The sequence below is a fragment of the Macaca mulatta genome, chromosome 17 (assembly GCF_049350105.2).
Source record: "Macaca mulatta isolate MMU2019108-1 chromosome 17, T2T-MMU8v2.0, whole genome shotgun sequence".
NCBI classification, from domain to species: Eukaryota; Metazoa; Chordata; class Mammalia; order Primates; family Cercopithecidae; genus Macaca; species Macaca mulatta.
The window spans coordinates 22,195,536-22,217,043 of NC_133422.1; the positions used below are offsets into that span (position 1 = coordinate 22,195,536).

Sequence of the window (21,508 nt, forward strand, 5' to 3'; positions counted from 1 at the left end):
TGTGGACACCTGTGGAGATGAATAGACTAATCTCAATGCCTGGGAATTTGGGTTGCTGGTTGTCCGAAAATGAAATGTCATGTACAGAAACTTATTTTTTATTGTTTAATTTCCAACTGTCTGCTAAGCAAATCAGAATGACAAAGACAACAGCTATTTCAAGATAAGGCACCACATGCATTATAGAAAATGCATCTCATTTGGAACTTTAGTCCTGTTCTTGATGAAAGACCAATGAAAATGTGAAATTTAAAATATTCCCCATTGCTTCCCGAGCACGGGTGATAATGAGCCTTTAATTTTGTTTTGACTGAAATCGTAAAGCAAAGCCATGGATATATTGTACAGTTGCGCCTCACACTCCACATAAACAATCCACATCTCTAGGCAAACCTTTTATAGCCTAAATAAGTCTGGGAGACAATGAGAGCAGTAAGTTAGATTTAAACTTGAGATGGTGATCTGTAGCTGGAGGAAGCCAGAGCAGACAGAGAGCCTGTTCATTCTATTACCAGAACCACAACTGACTGTTTTTCAACCTTATCGTATATCTCAAAACATCAGAGCATAATCCCCACCTTGGACTAAATCATCTGAAGAGATTTGGCAATGTTGCCCTGTTCCTCTGAAGGATAAAGAAGCTTCCCAATTCTATGAGTTGTCTTCCCAAAATGAGAATGGAAAAAATTCTTTTCTGGTCTATTCTCAGTAGCCTCCAGGGCTACTTACAAGATAAAGCTTCTCAGAGATTTAGATCACAGCTATTTTTATTAGATAATATCCATGTGTCATCTGTGTCAGAACCCACCACACTCGCTCCCATGGACAAGAAGGAAAGAACTAATATGTATGAAATCACTCTGTATGTTTGTTTGTGCAGGTCAAGTAAGGTTAGAGAGAGAACCAATAAATTTTATTTATATTATCTTGTGCAAATTCATAGCACCCATCACTAGGGTCTCCATGCATTGAACCTCTGACCAGCAAAAGCAAAAGTTAAGGTAATTAGGTAAATTTCTGATAATGTTGCTCAATTTCTTCATGTAAAGCCCTTCCCTCATTGTACATGTATTCATTCAGTGGCATTATCCTGTAGCTCTGACTATATCACATTGGAGATTGTTTCACAAGATGTATTGCCTTGTTTTGTCTTTTCTTTTTTTTTCTTTTCTTTTTGAGATGGAGTCTTGCTCTGTCACCCAGGCTGGAGTGCAGTAGGGCAATCTCAGCTCACTGCAAGCTCTGCCTTCCTGGGTTCACGCCATTCTCCTGCCTCCGCCTCCTGAGTAGCTAGGACTATAGGCACCCACCACCATGCCCAGATAATTTTTTGTATTTTTAGTAGAGACAGGGTTTCACCGTGTTAGCCAGAATGGTCTCGATCTCCTGACCTCATGATCCACCCACCTCAGCCTCCCAAAGTGTTGAGATTACAGGCGTGAGCCACCGTGCCCTGCCTGTCTTGTCTTTTCTAACAATATTTTCCTCTTCCCCTGGGTGCTACCATCTACTAGTGTGGCTTTAAATATTATCTCTATGCAGATGACACTTAAGCTTATATCTCTCTGACTTCTGCTTGAGTTCCAGACTTAAATATCCTTACTTGATTTATTCATTAGGATAAAGAATAAAAATCTTAAACATAAATATTTTCAAAACAGAACTCTTGATTTCCATCTCACACCTATTTCTCTTACAAGCATCCACTCACTTGCTCAAGCCCCAGATCTACAATTCATCCTTGATCATTTATTTCCCCATCAGCAATTGCTGTTAGCCTGGCCTCTGAAATAAACAAGTAAAAACACAAATTAAAAGTATAATTAACATAGTGATATGTGTCATGTAGACTATGACATGTTGTGAGGGTGTTATGAGAGGGAGGGAGTGACAGCGTGATCAGGAAAACCCTTTTTGGGAAGGTGATAGGATTTGGCTGTGTCCCCACCTGAAGCTCATCTTGAGTTCCCAGGTGTAGTAGGGGGGACCCGGTGAGAGGTAATTGAATCAAGGGGGCATGATTTCCCTTGCTGTTCTCATGGTAGTGAATAAGTCTCATGAGATCTGATGACGTTATAAGGTGGAGTTTCCCTGCACAAGTTCCCTCTTTGCCTGCTGCCATCCATGTAAGACATGACTTGCTCCTTCTTGCCTTTCACCATTATTGTGAGGCCTCCCCAGCCATGTGGAAGTGTGAGTTCATTAAACCTTTTTCCTGTATAAATTACCCAGTCTTTATCAGCAGCATGAAAATGGAGTAATATAGAAGGTGACAATTCTGTGTTCTGGATGTCAGAATGCACATGTCCATGCAAAGATCGAGGGACCATTTCAGGCAGAAGGAACAGCTAGAACAATGACTCTAAAGCAAGAAAGAAGGCAGTTTGAATGATGCAGGGAAAAGCTTAAGCCCTGGTTAGATGGGGAGATAGGGTCAACTCATATAAGACATACAAAGCCAAAAGGAGTTTGGAGTTTAAGTGCAATAGCAAGTCATTGAAATGATTTAACCTGCAGAGTGATATGATTTATTTCATTCTTCAAAGATCATTCAAGATCCTTGGGCAACATGAACAAAATTAATTTACATCCTTCCGCCAACATCACCACTACACCCAGATACCACTGATCCTATTGAAAACACATAGGAATGCTGGGTTAAAGTATGGAGCAATAATATAGAATAAAATTCTACACTCAGAAGAAGGAAGAAGAAAATAAAAGGAAAGAGAGGAAAGGAGGAAATCTTGGAGAAATCAGAATAAAAAAATAACTCAAAACAAGACTGGTAATTCTTACAAATGATGAGAGAAGAATCTCAGAGGGTGTGAGTAGGATATCAGCTCTGAATGGGATTTACACCATACGTAAGCAATGCAAGCAAAGGAGACGTGGGTCTGGGGCACTGAGAGGCAAGAAGCTGGAAATAAGAAGCTGGAAAACCGTCTAGAGAGAGGTTCCTCAAAGGACTGCTCTGTCTGGATAAAGAAAACTGTAAACACTCTACCCACCAGCTGAGGGAAGGGAAAAGGAATCACAGGGAATCTGAATGGAAAACAAAATCTCCTGTGAAATTGAAATAGATACGGTATCAGAAGTTACAAAGTCTAACCAGTTTAATAAACTCAAACCAAGAGAATATTCTAAAAACTGCTCCTGCAGTAGGGAAACCCTAAAATTTACTTGCAAAAGCAAATGCAAAATTGAGCCATGAGGGAGGGCATGATTTACATAGGAAAACAACCCCCAGTTTAGCAGGAGCTAACAGCAAAAACTACAAACAGCACAATAAATGAAACCACTTGGAGGAGAATCAGCAGACACAACAATCAGGAGGTGCAACACTGAATTCCAAAGTAGCTGATCAAACAATCTGAAAGAGATTATCAAATAAGTATGGAAACTAAAATGAAAGAGCTGGGCTATGAATAAAGGAGAGGCAAGTCAAAAATAAAAACAAAACATGTGACTGTAGGTAATTAACATTAAAACTATCATTAAAATGTAAAAACTCAATGAGTAGGTTAAGTAGCAAATGAAAACCAGCTCTAGAGAAAATCAGTAAACTACAAGACGTATTTGAGGAAGTAACACAAAATGCAATGCAATCCAATACAAACAAATATGAAATAGGCAAGGGGGATTAAGGAAGGGGAAAAATAGAAGAAAACATTCAACATGTATTCAACACAATAGGAAGAAGTAGAGAATAGTGAAAATAAACAGTACAGTACACCGCTGAGCACAGTAGCTCATGCCTATAATCCCAGCACTTTGGCAGGCCGAGGTAGGTGGATCATGAGGTCAGGAGATCGAGACTATCCTGGCTAACACAGTGAAACCCTGTCTATACTAAAAATACAAAAAATTAGCCAGGCGTGGTGGCAGGCACCTGTAGTCCCAGCTACTCAGGAGGCTGAGGCAGAAGAATGGCGTGAACCTGGGAGGTGGAGCTTGCAGTGAGCCGAGATCACCACTGCACTCCAGACTGGGAGAGAGAACAAGACTCTGTCTCCAAAAAAAAAAAAAAAACTACAGTATTTAGGTCTGCCTAATCACAGTATTCTGCAATCCTGGACATAAGGTTTGGTCCAAGGGTGAACACATATCCAAACAAGTCCAAATAAAATCCTCCCACCATCCCCCAGGAGAGATATGTGATGTTGGGAGCCTTAAGATCTTTTCACTTGGCCAGGCTCAGTGGCTCATACCTGTAATCCCAGTGCTTTGGGAGGCCGAGGTGGGAGGATCACTTGGGGCTAAAAGTTCAAGACCAACCTGGGCAACATAGTGAGATTCTGTCTCTATTCTTAAAAAAGAAAATTAATAAATAAGATTTTAATAAGGATCTTTTCACTGGGTTGCTGAACTGTGTGGTAAGATATAAAGTCAGGGAAAGGGTCTTGTGCTTTGGGTGGTGGGGTTAGAGAAAGGAGCACTGCACCATGGAATGAAAAACTTTTCTAGCTCCTTAGTGTTTCCCCCTACACAAACACTCATTTTCTTCATTCCTTATGCAAGCCATGTCCCGGGAGAAAGGAAAACATTTTTTCTTAGCACCCACTCAACCAGACACTTTCCTAGGCAGTGGGAATGATAACCTGAATAAGACCTGATCCATGGCGAACCTGAGTGCCAGGGGCTGGACGGGGCTGGACCCCATGTCTCCTGATGTCAAATCCAGGGCTTCTCCTGCTCTCTTCTTCCCTCCTAATTTTACAGCACTGTGTACCAGACCAGGTGCGACAGTGATTGAGAGCTAAGTAAAGGCATTTTAACCTTCGAGAGACCCTGGTTGGAGTTCAACATGAAATGAAATGCACCAGCCTCCCTCTGGTAGCCAGAGTCTCTGGCCGTGCTCTTGTAGCAGAAGCTTCTCATTTGGAACAGCTCGGACTCCCTGGGCTCTTTGAAAGGATTGGTGGGGATGAGTTTCTATGTTTTACAATTGCGAAAAAAAATCCTCTGCTCACAGCCTAAGGGAGAGTGGAGTGGAGTTCGGGTTGAGGGCCAAATAATCATGCACGGGACACGCAGCCAGAGTGCCTGGGATGCCAGAGGGGGGCCTGTTAAGCGATTAGGACAGGGCAGCAGACACAGTGATTAAATGGAGAGAAGGGGTTGCTGAAAATGAAAGAAAATGCTGCAACATTGCAAAAGCACGGCCATGCTACACCACAGACAGAATGGATTAAATAATCAACGTAAATCCTTTTGCATCTGGGTGAAACCCAAGTGAAACCAAGTAAATTAGCTCAAAAGGTTTCTGGACCAGCAACTTACCTTCAAGGCTGTTCAATATAAGTTGTTCTTTCTCCCTTAACTTCACTGTAGACAGGGTCACTTTTTCCTGATTCACTTAGGACAGTCCCGGCTTACACTTTCTGTCTCAGTATCTTAGCTCTTTCAGCATTTGTCCGAGATTTTTAAAGGAAAGTATGATGGTTAATAGTTGCAGTACAGTTAGCCAGGATGGGTTCAGCAGACTTCTGGAGCGGATGCTGTGATGTCATCCCATACTCTCCTCAAGACTGAAGGACTAGTCCACCAGCTGCAGCGACGGCTTCTGGCAGAGAGCCCCAGCTGTCAGCCCTCATCGGAATTGCCTCAAATGAAGAGTGTCATCCCACCCACGACCATGCCCTCTTCCCAGGGTGCCCACACCCAAGAACTGGTTTGTAGGGAGGTATAAAAGTCTGGCCCCTAGTGTGTCTAGAGCTGGCCATGTGGTTGGTCTGTTGAGGCTGAATCATGGGCTGTGATGGTTAATATTGAGTGTCAGCTTGATTGAATTGAAGGATGCAAAGTATTGTTCCCAGGTGTGTCTGGGAGGGTGTTGTCAAAGGAGATCAACATGTGAGTCAGCGGACTGGGAGAGGCAGACCCACCCTCAATCCGGGTGGGCACCATCTAATCAGCTGCTAGAATAAAGCAGGCCGAAAAAGGTGGAAAGAGCAGACTTGCTGAGTCTTCCGGCCTTCATCTTTCTCTCACGTTGAGTGCTTCCTGCCCTTGAATATCAGACTCCAAGCTCTTCAGCTTTTGGACTCTTGGACTTAGACCAGCGGTTTGCCAGGGACTCTCGAGCCTTCGGCCACAGACTGAAGGCTACATTGCCGACTTCCATACTTTCGAGGTTTTGGGACTTGAACTGGCTTCTTTGCTCCTCAGCTTGCAGACAGCCTATTGTGGGACTTCACCTTTTGATCTTGTGAGTTCATTCTCCCTAATAAACTCCCCTTCATATATACATCTATCCTATTCGTTCTGTCCCTCTAGCAAACCCTGACTAATGCATAAGCCAACTTCTCTTCCTGCCCCATCCTTCTTCCCTTCCCCTTCCAGAGGTGGTATTCCCAAGACCACTCCCTAACAAACCTCCTGTCCACCACTCTCCATCTCCAAGTCTGCTTCCTGAGTAGGCCACAGCCTGTGACAACTGCCACTTGGTGCCTTCACTTTTTTTTTTTTTTTTTGAGACAGGCTCTCCATCTGTTGCCCAGGCTGAAGTGCATTGGTGTGGTCACAGCTCACTGCAGCCTCGGCCTCCTGGGTTAAGTGATCCTCCTCCCTCAGCCTCCTGAGTAGATGGCACCATAGGTGTGCACCACTACACCTGGCTAATTTTTTAAATTTTTGTAGAGACAGGATCTCACTATGTTGCCCAGGCTGGTCTCAAACTCCTGGCCTCAAGCGATCCTCCTGCCTCCCTCTCCCTAAATACTAGAAATACAGGCATGAGTCACTGTTCCTGGTGGTGCTTTCACTTTCTGCTGTGAACTTGTCTAGTGGTATATGAAACAAGAGCAGTCAACTGAGTTCCCACTCTTGTTAAACCAGAGGATGCCCAGGGATAACCGACCTCACTTTTCCCAACCTTATCTAGACATACTATGTGGTAGACAACGATGTGATGTCCAGCTACCTCTTCAGAGGAGGACTTGAGGAGGAGGCTGAGGCAGGAGGATCGCCTGAGCCTGGGAGGCTGAGGTTGCAGTGAGCTATCATCATGTCACTGCACGGCACATACCCCACTGTGGACGGTACAGAGACAGCCTCTGGCCAAGACTTTGTCATGCCCGTATCACCCCTGGACATCTTTCGCTGCCCAACCCTGCTTCTTCTCTCTTCCACAGGTATTGGTGCCAAATAAACCTCTTGGGCCCCAAACTTCTCAGCATCTGCCTCTGGAGAATCCAACCTGCAACACAACTTAACTAACACTTTCTTTTCCAGAAAAGCTTATGGGGTGCTCCCTTAGCAGAGAAAGTGTGCTAGCAGCTACAGGCAGCACACTATTTTTATCTGGGATAATGGGGAGAGAAGATTTGGTACTGTGGCCCCTGCTGGTCCCTTGATGTACCAGTCAACTGTAGTGACTTCAATTTGAGATGCCTGAAGACAGCAGGCTGCCATTCAGTGCTATCAGTGGAAAACACAGGATATTTTAGTCTAGGTATGTATACAATATTTACGGGAAATAGAGGTCGAGCATTCCTCCCACATAGCATATGAAAAAGAGTCTAAATGCTCTTGCAACAGCAGTTTTAACATTAATGGTATGCTGTATAAATCGACAACTATTAAGTAATGTTATTTGGTAACGCGTTTTAACTTTGCAAAAAATGTTTCGGCATTAATGGGCTCAAAAAGTGAAAGGAAATGTGTAACGGAAAATCAAATACTTTGTTCATGAGAATGACAAACCTATAAATTCCAAAATGTTTATCAACATTTACCCTGGGGGCCATATGACATCAGTGACCACATGAAAAATAGAAGACACGAATCTGCTGAAGTATTAGTATCTACTCTCAAATACTGTGCATGAACGCGAGGACTTGACACGTGCAGACGAGCAAAGTATCCTGTGAAGCATGGCTTTTCATTTGGATCAAATAATGATTATGTCATACTCTTCACCCTATTATATTTCTCTACGAGTCTCCTCTCTTCATCAAACCCAGCATAAAAATACACAGGTTTAAAAAATACACAAGTTTAACTGTTTCTTCAGGTATTTATTTCCTTACGAAAGCTCCTATTTCATGTAAAATGTATGTTAAATAAACATGTAAGCTTTCCTCTGATTCATCTGTCTTTTGTTATAGGGGCCTCAGCCATGAACGTAAGCTGCAGAGAGGAAAAGCAGGTCTCCTCCCCTACAAAGTGATAGATGGTAAGGTGCCGGATCCAACGGCAGAAGAGAAGTTTCAAACAATTAAATGATGCCACTTTTATAGAAATGGAGTCAGATGCTTCAAATTGGAAAACAGTTATTTTCAACAATGATTCCTTTTTTTTCATCCAATTCATGGTATCAAAGTAAAACATTTGGAATTTTATTTTGCTGATGGTAAAAACACCTGACATTACTAGAGTGAGATATCATTGTAAATCCAGTTAAATGAATCAGTGCTATCATAAATTGTTTTTAAAATTTCAAACTAAAGTTATCTTTGCATCGTAATTAAGTACAAATTTTGGTATAGCACAGTGTCATTGTAAAAGCATGTTTTTTTCTAAAGAATTATGGAGCAGAAATGTACTTGGAATTAGATGTTGTGCAACATGATTGGTACTTGTACTCAAACAAGTAGTAATAATCTACCAATCAAAATGGTAGCAGTCACTAAGAATTTATCAATAATATATATACGTATACACTTAAAATATCTAAACTAGTTTTTGCAAAAATGATTTTAAATATAAGGCAGTATCATGTGTTTTTCTCTCTTTGCTGTCTGCCATAAGGAGAATTTCAGAAATATTTGAGCCTTTGAAGAAATAATTTGTAAATCAATCTAAGTATCTTTTTGTTGAATTCTAAGAATTAGCTCTCTAAATCTGGGCTGAATTTGTCCAAATCAGTTAGAAATCTTTTATCAACATTTTCAATGAATGGAATTTCAAAAAACTTTAGCTTTCCACATGTTTAGACAATTGGGATTATTAGTAGCAAGTCTTAAAAACAAGAAGACACCAAAGTGTATCCCCACCAAACATGAAGAAACTAAACAAATAAAGTACGTTAAAGAGAGTATATTCTCAATCTTGATATGGTCTACAGAGAAGGTTCCTTTCAAATGTATTAGTCATTAAATGCAAATTTGAAGAAAATATTGGACAATTTTATTTAAAATCTTAACATAGCAAGACCATATAAGGAAAAGAAAACATTCTTTAGAAAAATAGAATGATATGGTATTCAAGACAAATGTGTTTTTAAAAAATGACTAAAGGGGTAATTATTCTGATTACATTATTTTAAAAGTTCTACTTTTTAATATATGTAAAGACATTTCAAAAGTTTTCTTTGGTGTACACAGATATATGTTATTCTACTTTCTAGAAAAAAATGTTTTTGAAATAGTGTTTAAATATAATCATTTGGCAGATCTATCAATACAATAAAAAAGTATTTATCAATTAGTAAATAAATATTTCAAAAAAGATACCAGGATTTTTAGCACTTCCTTTCACTCTTAAAAGTGTCCTGATTTGAAAGACAAATTCTATGGTATCAACTTAAAAATCACAAATTGAGAAAGGAGACTTTATTTGTTATAAAGAGTCACAGCCTGCAGTGTGGCCATTCTGACAGGCTGAGAACTGTAGCTTCTGTGAGAGGCCTCTGTCAGTTAACAGGTACTTTGACGGAGAGAAGGATGAGATATACATGTTGTTGAACAGGTTGGCCAAATATATGTATATATTCAACAGGTTATAGGAGCAGATATACAGTCTTTCATCCAGATATTCATGAAGGGGGAACAAGGCATACACACTGAATAAACATGCATGTTACATGCATCTCATGTTTCCCCTGGGTGGAGACTTAACATTGAAATATATTACAATAAGCCCTATGTGTCAAAAGGTGAAGCAGGGAAAGGAAGGCACTCAAATGCACAGCATCTGTAACCCGGCCAGAACTAGTCCATCTGTAGGTGGTCTCTTATCAGAAGAAAGATACTGAAACCAGTCTTTCATTCAATCAAAGCTGTAGTTCTGGCTTGTGGAGCAGGGGGCCTCAGTCAGCTCTGCTGGTGGATGAGCTGCAATTTTTTAATATTGCTTATCTCAAAGCCAGTGCCTGTTTAGCTGCTAGAGAAAAAGAAAAGCCTTGTGGCAATTGGAACATAGTTTCTTCTTTAACTGTAGGAGTCCATGACTTAACCATGGACTTCGGTCCTGTTTATAATGTGGTATGTCATTGTGAACAAAAAGTCTGTTCTGACAGTCTCGTGATCTCTATTTTAACATTAAATGCTGGTCAGATGTTGTGTCTAAACCACAAAAGGGAGGGAAGATAAAGAGGTGAGTCTGACCTCTTGTCCTGTGATAGCCAGAAACTCAGTTTTTAAAAGGTTTCTCTGGGGTCCTCTTGGCCAAGAGGCAGCCTGTTCAGTCGACTGAGGGGTTTAGGACTTTAGTTTCAGTTCTCAATAATCATCCTAGTTATACAGTCATCAGACTCACCACATCCCAAAGAAAATGAATGTTCTGTGGTTCCTCTTTCTAGGGTCTCATAGGATCAAAGTTTCCCCAGGTTGCAAGGGCTCTCAAAAAAAGGTATGTTAACTCTCTTGAAGTTTCCAAATGTCAGTGTACCTGGGGATTTTCCTGGAGGCCCTGTTATGCAAATTCCTGGTCCCTGGTAACAAGATTTGTGATGTAAGTCAAGGATGGGGCCCAGGAGTCTGTATTTTTTCCAAGACCTCACCCTCTCCCCAAGGGATTTCTTGAGAGACATACCTGGTCAACTCTGAAATCAACTTCTATAAGCTTTTCTTGGCACAGAGTAGAAATCTATATCCCTAAAGTACCACCCTCTAGTTCTAACAGTCACATGGAAAAAAATGGATTTCTCTTCCCCATGATAGACCTTTAAGTATGGGAGATGACTGTCATCATTTCCAGAGTTTTGTTTAATTCAGCCTAACTACTTCAGTCATTTCAACTCTTCTTCAATACACAACACATACACACACATAAACTCATACAAGGTTACTGAGAATAAAACGTATGCCAGCAAATACAGATTAGGGTGATATGACTCAGGAACAATGTGTGTGAAAAAGTTTAAAGATTTTAGCAGATAGTAAACTCAGTATGCGTCAACAGTATGAATCATTACCAGAAGAGTAGGAGAAGGAGCAGGAGAGGAGGAAAAAGAAGACAGAAAAAGGAAGAACAAGAAAAAAATCTCTGCCTCTGGTTGTTGATGGTATCAAATGAGATGCTGATTATGCAGACTTCCCCTAATGTACTCTGCTGTCATGTACAGTTCTTTGATCAAATATCTTCCACTTCCCGGAATACCAGCTCCACTCCTCCCCCAAAGCAACGAGCTATTTTCAAAATCATTTATCTTTCAAGATTCAGCTCAAACATCAAGTCCTCAACTGCCCCGGGATAACTTACCTCTCTCTCCTTTGAACTCCCAGTGTTCCTTACACAGCTCATCATACTCAATTGTTTACACATGGCTTACTGCACCTATGCCTTCTAATGTGCTGCCTGCATGATTTCCTTAGATATTATTCTTATTGTTTTGTATCTATCTGTCCTAGAATATGAGCTTCATGAGGGCAGCTTCTTTTTTTTTTTTTTTTTTTTTTTGAGACAGAGTCTCGCTCTGTCGCCCAGGCTGGAGTGCAGTGGCCGGATCTCAACTCACTGCAAGCTCCGCCTCCCAGGTTCACGCCATTCTCCTGCCTCAGCCTCCCGAGTAGCTGGGACTACAGGCGCCTGCCACCTCGCCCAGCTAGTTTTTTTGTATTTTGTAGTAGAGACGGGGTTTCACCGTGTTAGCCAGGATGGTCTCGATCTCCTGACCTCGTGATCTGCCCGTCTCGGCCTCCCAAAGTGCTGGGATTACAGGCTTGAGCCACTGCGCCCGGCCAGCTTCTGTCTTTTTTAATGCTATATCTCTGGTGCCTGGAGGAGTGCCTGGTGCATAGTGAGCATTCCTGGGGAAAGATAATTAAAAATGAAATGTCCTCCTAACCCAGAAAAGCTTTCTACAAAGGTAAAAGGAAAACAGTTTTATTATTAAATAAGCATTAAACCAGAAAGTGATGCACATTACAGGCAATCTGCTAAAGAAATGGCAAAGACCAGAAAGAATTCTCACTCTTGTATAGCTAAGTGGATACATCCCATTACCGTTAGTTAGGCTTTGCAATTTGGAGTCAGACAACAACTGAAGTTAGACCCCTCTCCTCTTAGGAAACCGGAAGCTAAAGCCTTAGCTTCCTTGTTGATTACATTTAGAAGAGATGACACCCAGGTCCTTGAGGAAACACTCCAGATTGTGAGGTAGCCCAGAGGTTTATTTAGCCACTAAAAAGATTCACTTACATAGAAAAGGGCAGGGAAACCATTCTGAAACAGAAAAAAGGAGTTGGTAAATTTCTTCACTCATTTTCGACAGGAAGATTTAAGCTTCTCATCTTACATTTTTATTTGCTCTTTCTGCACTTAATCACTACATGTTGAAAAAGTAAAAACTAAAATCAGATTGTTTTCCCTGTAATTAACTATAAACACCTAAGGGCAAGAGCTATGTCTTATTTTCCTACACACCACCAATATAGCGTGCACTCAACAAATGTCTGTGGAAAGAAGGAAAGAAAAGGAAAGAAAGAAAAGAGAAAAGAAAGAAAGGAAGGAAGGAAGGAAGGAGTGTTATGCCCAGACCGTTTATTCCCCGAAGAAGACCACCAGAGTCCAGAGTCAAAGCTAAGCAGCAAGGATCTTTATTACAGGTTCGAACCTGGAACTCTCACTCGCTCGCGAAACAAGACGGGCAGGAGAGCTCCCCCACTGAGCTCCGAGCAGTGTTATATAGTCTAAGAAAAGTGGGCATAGAGTTATTATACAAATCAGATATATGATTGGCTAGTGTTTGAACAAGGCGATTTGGCTAACTATGATTGGTTCCCGCCATTTCTGATATTTCGGTTCAACCTTTGAGGCGGGAGAGCAGGTTTATGGCAGCAAGAGTTTATCTTACTTCAACATGTCTTGTGACCTTGCCTCAGAACTTACAAAATCTCTGGTACGTGCAGAAAAACAGATACTCACAGAACTTACGAAATCTCTGGTACGTGCAGAAAAACAGGTACTCACAGAACTTATGAAATCTCTGGTATGTGCAAAGATTAGAGAGCAGAACAAAGGGTGTAGCGTGGTGGGGGGCGGGTACATATCTATCTTTGTGTCCTTTCGGGAGAAAGATGATTTTGACAACTGTAAAATGATCTCCACATTAAGGACTAAGCATTAAGGGAAGAGAATCAAATACCAGATAAGCTGGGCCTATCATAAGAATCATTGACTCTTTGTAAACCATCTCTACATGTACATTTAGTTATGCATTGGGTAATGGTTGAAGTAGATATCTAGGGTCCTTTCCAAAACTGGATTCTACAATTCCCGGGTCATGGGCTTGGCTTATCTCCAGTTGGCCTGCTTTTGTAATTGCCTAGTGGGTTCTTCTTGTCTACTGCCCAGATAGAGCTGATTTATGAAGGCAGGGGAATTGCAATAGAGAAAGAATTTTACACACGTAGAGCCAGCTAAACAGGACACAGGAATTTATTATTACTCAAATCAGTCTCCTTGGAAATTCAAAGGCTAGGGTTTTTCAAGGATAAAGAGATGGGGGCACAGTTAGGCCATGGGTGCTTGCTGCTGATTGGTTGGGGGTACAATCATAAAAGTGTGGGAAATGGTCCTCATGCACTGAGTCACTTCTGGGTGGGGTCACAGGAGCAATTAGTGGGTCCAGGTGGAGCCAACAGTGTCAGACATGCATAAAACTTGAAAAGACATCTCAAAAGCCAATCTTAGGTTCTACAATAGTGATGTTGTCTGCAGGAGTAATTGGGAAGTTGCATACCCTGTGACCTCTGGAATAATGGCTGGCAATCGTTTATGTCTACACCTTAGCAGAATTCAGGCTCCCATCCTCCTCCTAGCCTGGTGGTCTCTCATTAGCTTTACAAAGGTGGTTAAGTTTGCAAGGAAGGTATTATCATTTAACCTATAAACTAAATGTCTCCCAAAGCTAGGTAGACCCAAGCCCAGGAATAATTAAGGGCAGTTTGAAGGCTAAAGGCAAGATGGGGGTTGGTTAAATCAGATCTCTTTCACTGCCATAATTTTCTCACTGTTACAATTTTTGCAAGGAAGGTTTCACTTCTCTCTCCTTCTCCACCTCCAAAGCTCCCCCCTCTTAAGTAGGGAGAATTCATTCGCACGTTTTTCAGAGCTCTGCACTGTAATTCATTCAGAGCCAGAACTTTCGGCTCATTTACAGCGGATGCATGCTCTCGCATAATCTCTACACCCATCTTGGGCTTCAATTTTCTCTTAACAATGTTCATTCTACCCTATTCAGTCCAAAGATCACTCTCCTTGACAGAGAAGACAGGACTAAATGGGAGGAAAGGAGTTCTGTTTTCTTCATGTCATCCATCAACATCACACCACTGGCCTCAGGCAGCGAGCCTCTTCCTCCCTTATTCTTGCTCTAAATTTAAGAGCTCTCCGTTATCTTTACTTTTTTTTTTCTCTAAGCCTCAGCTCACTCTGGTCTTTGGTCCTTCTGATCTATTACTGGTTCTTGCCTTTCTTTCACATAATCTTTGGCAGCGTGCCTCTTTCCACTTTTTGGCACGTCTTTTTAAAACTCCGAGTTTCTCAGTGGGAGTGTGCAGCCACCTTGGCTCTGAATGTCTTTTCCTTTTGTCTGCAGCATGGACAACATGTGTGATTGCAAAGATAGAATTATAATTTTGAAAGCTTACCGATTCTTTTGAGTTTCCTCTTGAGAAGTAGAATTAAAACAATCTTTTCTTGAATTCATTAAAACCTGCCTTCTCCAATTGTTGAGTACCTATCTTAGCATTCCAAGCCTTCTCCCTGCTTGGCTAGCACAAACCTTAAAAAGACACACGCACTTCCTCAAAAGATTCCTTTGTGCCATAGAAGTGAAGTGCAGGAGGCAAAAAGACCCAATGGTTTTTTTCTGACAATGGTCTCTGTAAAACATCTCAAGAAACCAATTAAAGAGGATGGTAGTAAACTTGAAATAAAAGGGAAAGTTGCTAAAGATATTGTGGTGGTAGAATTGATCATCCCTGCCAATCAATTATGCAGGGATAATTACGAGAAGAGAGGAAGACTGTTGAGGCCTGCATGTATACATGGCCAGGTGATCTAGAAAATGGTGATAAGGTAGGAAGAAAGAAGGACCAACATTTTTAGTAATGAAGAGAGGAGTTGAGAAAGTATCTTTTCATTCAAAAATAATATAGCATTTCCCTGCTACTCTCCTACCTTGCATTCACATTTACCTTTTAAGAGCACTTATCCCATCAGTTTGTCTACCACCTATCCTATGAAGTAAAGTGGAGATAAGAAGTTTGTCTAAGGTTTCAACATTAGTGAGTGGCAGAGCTACATTCTCATATCTTCCAGAAACCCAGTGGTTCCCCTTTTCCAAAATGCTATGGCTCATGGCATTGCTAACCATCTGCAGGGATTAAAGGACAGGCATTGCCAACTCCCTTTTTGCCTGTAAAGGGGCAAAGCCAGCCCTTTGGTTTGCATCAGCAGCTGCTATTGGCGGGGCTTGGGGCTTAATATGATATCCTTATCCCAGGAATCTTTCTATCCTCGATTACCACACCTGGGGTTGGCCAATTAACTGGGACAAATTCCAAAACATTGAGAGAAGTTCTGTTCCAGGGTGTTTCTCCTCTCCTATATCTTGTCTCCCACTTCCGAGCAGCAACCACACTAGTCTTCTCTCTCTCTCTCTCTCTCTCTCTCTTTCTGTCTCTGTGTGTGTGTGTGTTCTGAGGTGAGCAGACCTATAAAAACCTACTCCCAAAGACCAAGGAAGGTGAGGAGCTGAAGAAAGAAGCTGACAATTCCAGATTCTCAGAATGAAATACTTAATAGGGATTTATGAACAGAAGCCATATCTCAAGTGGCTGCGAATGGTGGATCCCTACACTACACTGTTACCCCACAGACCCAGGGCTTACAAATCATAGGGAATTTGCCTAAGGGGAAGATGTATGTGTTTACGATAACATCAAGGTTATTTTGACTTAAGGGCAGGAATTATTGGTAATTACACACTCTTAACAGTAGATAAAATAGAAATTTTAGAGGCATTTTCAGAACTGGGATTAATCAGAAGTCAACATATCAGATTAGTATACAAGATGGAGTTACTCTAGCCTCTATATTCTCCCTCCTCAATGTCCCCTAAACACATGCTCACCACCATCACTGCATCACTGTGGCTTGCTTTAAATGTCCCTGCACCCAATCCTTCACCAACCACCACCATACTTATTTCTTTCCATCTGTAAAAAATTTCCTCTTTTATCAAATCCATTCATTTACCAAATACTTATTGAATCACTACTACGTGCTAGGCACCGTTCACGAAACTGAGAATACAGCATTGAACAAAACAATGTCCCTGAGCTCATGGAATTTTATTCTATAGTCTTTGAAACTCTTTATTGACCACACCAAATCTCCCTTCCTCTGAAATACTACAAATTTTGTCTTTATGGCTACATCACCATCAATGTATTTACACAGGCTAGAAATATGAAACTCATCTTCGATTCGTCAGTCTCCATCTATATCTACTCATTCACAAAGTCCCCTGTTTTTTAATATCCTGAGAATTACACATGCTCATTCTTTTGTCCTCATCCATACTCTCACGGCTCTAGCTCAGGACTCTCATCATGGGTCACCTTGAACTGATGTAATCACCTCCAGCCTTCTAGCAGATTGCCCTGCTTCTGGGCTTTCCTCCCTCAAACCTATCTTTCTTGGGTCCACTCATGATTTATTTAAAATAAAAAGCTAAATCTAATCAGGTCCATGCCCTGCTTATAACCTTTTAAAAGTTCAAGCTACTTGATATGGTACCAAAAGCTGTTTGTGTTATGTTTCTTGTCTCATTGCTTTGCATAGTTTCTATCTCATTTTTCCCACTCTCTCTCTCTCTTTCTGTGTGTGTGTGTGTGTGTGTGTGTGTGACTCATACTAGAGTTCTTTAGTGGCTGGTTTGTACAATATTGTAGTCTCCATGTCTAGCACAGTGCCTGGCCTATATTAGTTCCTTACTAGAGTTTGAATTGAACTGGGTTTTTGCTATTGTTTTATATTTCTTTGTGTCTTTGATCTTAAGCTTTCATATGTCTGTGTCTTCCTTCTTCAACTGCAGAGTGTGTTCCTTCTGGGGATAATTCGGGTTATTTACAAATGTTCTTGTTCTCTTCCTCCTTTGTACATTGCAGAAAATTGTAGGATTTTCTTTCCCACACTTTTAAAATTAGGAATAGCCACATGATTTGTTCAGGCCAATGACATGTGAACGGAAGTAGCATGTGTCATTTCCTGGAGAAAGCATTTCATTGCCTCGCACAGAATACTGCCACCATCTCCTCCTCTTGGTGTATGGAAAGCATAAGAACAAACAGAGCCTTTCTCAGTCCTTGACTGACTAAGGTGAGCAGAGGCTTCTGCTGACCTGTGCATGAAGTGCAGCATGGGCAAGAAACAAGTGTTGCTAATCCAAGGAGAAGTGGGGGCTGCTTTTTGTAGTCACCATAACCTAGCCTATTCTGACCGCTCCATTGCCTAAGGACAGGACCTGTACCACTTAACTTTGTGTCTTCATTGTGCCACATTTAAAACAAACTCTAGACATATATTTAAATGTTGATTTCTGATTTTTTTTAATTTACAATGTCCAATTTCAAATATCCCTCTCCCATCAGTTTCTGCTCTCTCTATACTAAAGCACAATTTCTACTCATTTTAGCTCAACTATGCTTTCTAAAACATAGAAATTTCTAATCAGTTCATAATCTGGTGGCGGTCACTGGTGTAACGTTTTGTAGAGAACGAAATGTCACCCCCCGATGACTGACGATGATTCCTTCAGCTCAGCTGTGGTCAGTGTCCTCCAGGGACGGTGAGAAGGACTGCTCGGACCACATGCCCTACAGCTGAGCAGCAAAGCAAAGGGGTTGTAATAAATCAGCTTCCTAGGGGAGGTGCGTGTTGCAGTACAGCTCTCCCTATAGCCTCTGTCCCAGCAGATGGCACAACAACATGGCAATAAATGTCATGAAAATGCTTCTCCCATATGCCTTTATATGGCTTAAAAAAAAAAAAAAAAAAACCTTCACTTTTGAGCATGTAATTCTATAAGCAGAAAAAAATAATAATCCTCTGTGATCCTTTTTAAACTCTATTGTTAAACAAGGGAATATTTTTAAAGGGAGGGAGGAATTCCAAATCAGAGCCCCTTCCTTAAAGGAATGCCTAATATGTATTTATTCTCTCTGCAATCCTCATGGTAACTGGAGAGGTATATTCTTTCTCCATATATAAATGTTATTATACCTCACTCCGATATTATTTCATGCACATCAGCACGGCGCTAGTTTCTAGATGTGCTAGTCCACTGAGTTATTAAAAAAGAAGAGCCCACAACTTTCTATTTTCTTCAACCTGCTGATAGTTCTAACACAATTCCTTTTCCTTCCTCTGGCAGCCACACTTCCAAACACGTCCTCTCATAGCTGGACAAACAAGTCCAGCTAATTACAACCTATCTGCTTAATACCCTGAAATTTAAAATTGAGCTTGTAGGCACTGTTTTTATGATTACATGTTTTTAAAAATTAGAAGTTTTTAGCCAGAGTTATCACAGAAATTTGAATTTTAACTTGAATTTTTCGGCTTTATAAATGTCAAGGATTTTACTTCAAAATATGTCTACATTTACTATAACTACAACGTAATTTTTCTAAAGATACTTTCTGAAAGACAACCAAATCTCAAAATTAAATATGTGGCCTTCTTGATTTTTAAAAAATCAATCTAAAGAAAAAAATGCAACGTTTCCTTTGAACATAAAGTATTTAGGGACCACAAGAAATGTCTCTAGTGTGAAAACATACAAAACATGTACAAAAAATGTGAGTTCTCAGGCCTATCCTGTGAATGGAATAAGATCTCCTGACCTGTATTATCTATAACCGTTAGCAGCAGTGAATCCGTACTGGTCTGCCCCAACCTCAATTCTTGCTTCCTCAGAAGTTCAACCAAGGGGCATAAGGCAGAGAGACTGAGACAAGTTTTAAAGCAGGAGTGAGAGTTGATTAAAAAGTATTAGAGGCCTGGCACAGTGGCTCATGCCTGTAATCCCAGCACTTTGGGAGGCCGAGGCGGGCGGATCACCTGAGGTCAGGAGTTCAAGACTAGCCTCACCAACCCCGTCTCTACTAAAAATACAAAATTAGCCGGGCATGGTGGCACATGCCTGTAATCCCAGCTACTCGGGAGGCTGAAGCAGGAGAATCGCTTGAACCCGGGAGGCAGAGGTTGGGTGAGCCGAGATTGAGCCACTGTACTCTAGCCTGGGTAACAAGAGCGAAACTCCGTCTCAGAAAAAAAAATTAGAGCAGGAATGAAAGGAAGTCACATACACTTGGAAGAAGGCCAAGTGAGCAACTTGGGAGATTGGGTACATGGTTTGGCCTTTGACTTGGGGTTTTATATGTTGGCAGTCTTCTGGGGCCAACGATTTCCTTGGGGTGGGCTGTCTGCATGCGCAGTGGCCGGCCAGCACTTGGGAGGCACCGCAAGCCCAATGTGTTTACTGGAGTCGTGCATATACTTACTTGAGACGTTCTTCCCTTACCAGTTGAACGTTCCTGGAAGGTCATGTATCAGTTAAACTTTGCCATTTTGCCTCTTAATGCACATGCTTGAGCTTTCTCGCCCAAATCCTGAGATCTTATCAGAAGCTGCTGACCACCAGTTTCAGGTGTTCCTATCTATTGGGAGACTGCCTTTCCCTGGCACGGGCTGCAACCAATTATTATTTTAGAGAGTCAGCTTAACAACTGGCTGACCGGCCGGGTGCCGTGGCTCATGCCTCTAATCCTAGCACTTTGGGATGCTGAGGCGGGTGGATCACCTGAGGTCAGGAGTTTGAGACCAGCCTGGCCAACATGGCAAAACCCTGTCTCTACTGAAAATACAAAAATGAGCTGGGTGTGCTGGCGGGCAGGTGCCTGTAATCCCAGCTACTTGGGAGGCTGAGGCAGGAGAACCTCTTGAACCCGGACGGCAGAGGTTGCAGTGAGCTGAGGTCATGCCACTGCACTCCAGCCTGGGCAACAGAGTGAGACTCTGTCTCAAAAGAAAAGAAACAACAAAAAACACTTGGCTGACCATCACCTGATGGTTGCCTGACATTCCTGGTGGTGGGGCGGGGGGGTCTCTCCTGGCCGGCTCCTATCTGCCTATCTACTATAATATAACTAAGCCCAGTAGTAGAGGAAATCCTTTATTTTGTTAAAATAGGCCACTGGGTAGAGGTTGTTGCTTTGCAATTTTTAAGATCTATCAACATAATACTAAGAATAAAACACAAAGGAAAAAGTGATAAATCCAAACACGAAGGTGTTTAAAAGTTTATTAAATATTTTATTACACATCTGCATTGCCTAAGGTTTCTATAACACACACCTTACATTGGAATGATCTGTTTCTTGTTTTTATTTTCTACAAAAAAAAAAAAAAAAAAAAAGGGATGTTAAAATTAAGTATAGAAATGGTGGAACTTTGGGATTTCCTGTCCAGAGTTATCTACGAGTCAGGTTTTATTCCAGCTGATTCAACATGGCAGATTAAATGTGAAAAGTAAAGTGGTGGGCTCCCTTAGGCAGCAACTCTTGCTTCTTTCCTGGTTACCTCTGCCTACATAGATAATTGATCAAGAAAGATGCTTACACCCCCACACATATTCTAGATAGTTTTGGTCATGAAGTCACAAGTTTCCATATCTGCACAATTTTTAAAAGATAGAACTACACATTTGCACAAAATCTTGGAGTGGGGGGTAGGTCAGGCAGTGGAGGAGAAACTGACACCAACTTCCCTGAGAGCTTCCAAAGTAAGAAAGCATACCTTTTTCCTACATGAACTCCTGGTTGCATGCTGGAAAATGCAGCAAGTGAGGCACACCAAGCAGAGACACAAAAATCCGAACACAACCGTAAGGTAGCCAGGCCGGCAGGTGTAGGGCCAAAATGGCTGCACGCCATCACAGTAAAATGTCTGCTACAGCCGTACATTGACAATCAGTTTGGTGATGTTTCCAACACGGGCTGGGGGACTGAGTTTCCCCCATATAAGGCAATGACAAGGATTTCAAATGGACCAAACATTTTGTATTAGTGTCAACAGCATGAACACAGCTTCATCTGGCAGAGGAGACGCAACCAAGAATATCTGCATTATTTACTCCAGAGACATTGCCTGACACCATCTGTTCTCTGTCACCTCCCACCCATCAATGTGGCGCTTTCCTAGCGCACCCTTGCCCAGCTCTGTGAACCCCTCAGTGATGTATTTTGGCCCAAGAATTTCAAATCCCCAT

The 21,508-nt window shown here is 41.5% G+C and overlaps 1 protein-coding gene across 24 annotated transcripts in view; it reads right to left on the reverse strand.

Moving 5' to 3' along the window:
* The window catches only part of EPSTI1 (epithelial stromal interaction 1), a 306,029-nt gene that overhangs the window by 171,452 nt on the left and 113,069 nt on the right, over positions 1-21,508 (reverse strand). The window lies entirely within an intron of this gene.